Source organism: Otolemur garnettii, unplaced genomic scaffold (genome assembly GCF_000181295.1).
Source record: "Otolemur garnettii isolate 467f Iridium unplaced genomic scaffold, OtoGar3 scaffold00050, whole genome shotgun sequence".
In the NCBI taxonomy this organism is placed as follows: domain Eukaryota; kingdom Metazoa; phylum Chordata; class Mammalia; order Primates; family Galagidae; genus Otolemur; species Otolemur garnettii.
In genome coordinates, this window is record NW_003852445.1 from 8238164 (window position 1) to 8239384 (window position 1221).

The window sequence follows — 1221 nt, forward strand, 5'->3', positions numbered from 1 at the left end:
CTTAGAGATGAAGTCTCATTTTATGAGACTCACTTGGTAGAGTGCCATGGTGCCACAGGTCACAGCAACCTCCAAATTCTGGGCTTAGGCAATTCTCTTGTCTGAGCCTCCCTAGTAGCTGGGACTATAGGTGCCCACCACAATGCCTGGCTATTTTTTTGTTGCAGTTTGGCCGGGGCCAGGTTTGAACCTGCCACCCTTGGTATACGGGGCTGGCACCCTACCCACTGAACCGCAGGTGCCACCCCCTGGCTATTTTTTGGTTGTAGTTGTCATTGTTGTTTGGCAGGCCCAGGCCAGATTCGAAGCTCCCAGCTCCCGTGTATGTGGCTGGCACCCTAGTCGCTGAGCTACAAGTGACACACCCTTTTTTTTTTCTTTTTTTAGAGACAGAGTCTCACTTTATTGCCCTCAGTAGAGTGCCATGGCATCACACTGCTCACAGCAACCTCCAACTCCTGAGCTTAGGCGATTCTCTTGCCTTAGCCTGCCTAGCAGCTGGGACTACAGGCATCTGCCACAATGCCCGACTAGTTTTTGTTGCAGTTTGGCCAGGGCTGGGTTTGAACCTGCCACCCTCGGGTACATGAGGCCAGTGCCCCATCCACTGAACCACAGGCACCGCCCCCAAGCCCATTTTTTATTTTTAGACAGAGTCTCATTTTGTCACCCTCGGTAGAGTGCTATGGCACCACAACTCACAGCAACCTCAAACTCAGGCCTAAGAGATTCTCTTGCCTCAGCCTCCGAAGTAGCTGGGACTACAGGTGCCTGCCACAAAGCCTGGATTTTTTTTTTTTTTTTTTCTGAGCAGGATCTTGCTCTTGCTCAGGCTGGTTTTGAACCTCTCAGCTCAGGCAGTCCACTCATCTCAGCCTCCCAAGTGCTAGAATTACAGGTGTGAGCCATTGCACCCAGCCCTTCTTTTTCATTCTTGGGATACTTTTCTAAGAAGAATGTTCTTCAACTCTACCACTTAATATAAAAGATGTTAAAAATATATGGAATGGGGCAGCATCTGTGGCTCAGTGGGTAGGGCACTGGCCCTATATACAGAGGGTGGCTGGTTCAAACCCAGCCCCAGCCAAACTGCAACAAAAAAATAGCCGGGTGTTGTGGCAGGCGCCTGTAGTCCCAGCTACTTGGGAGGCTGAGGCAAGAGAATCGCTTAGGCCCAGGAGTTGGAGGTTGCTGCGAGCTGTGATGCCCCAGCCCTCTCCC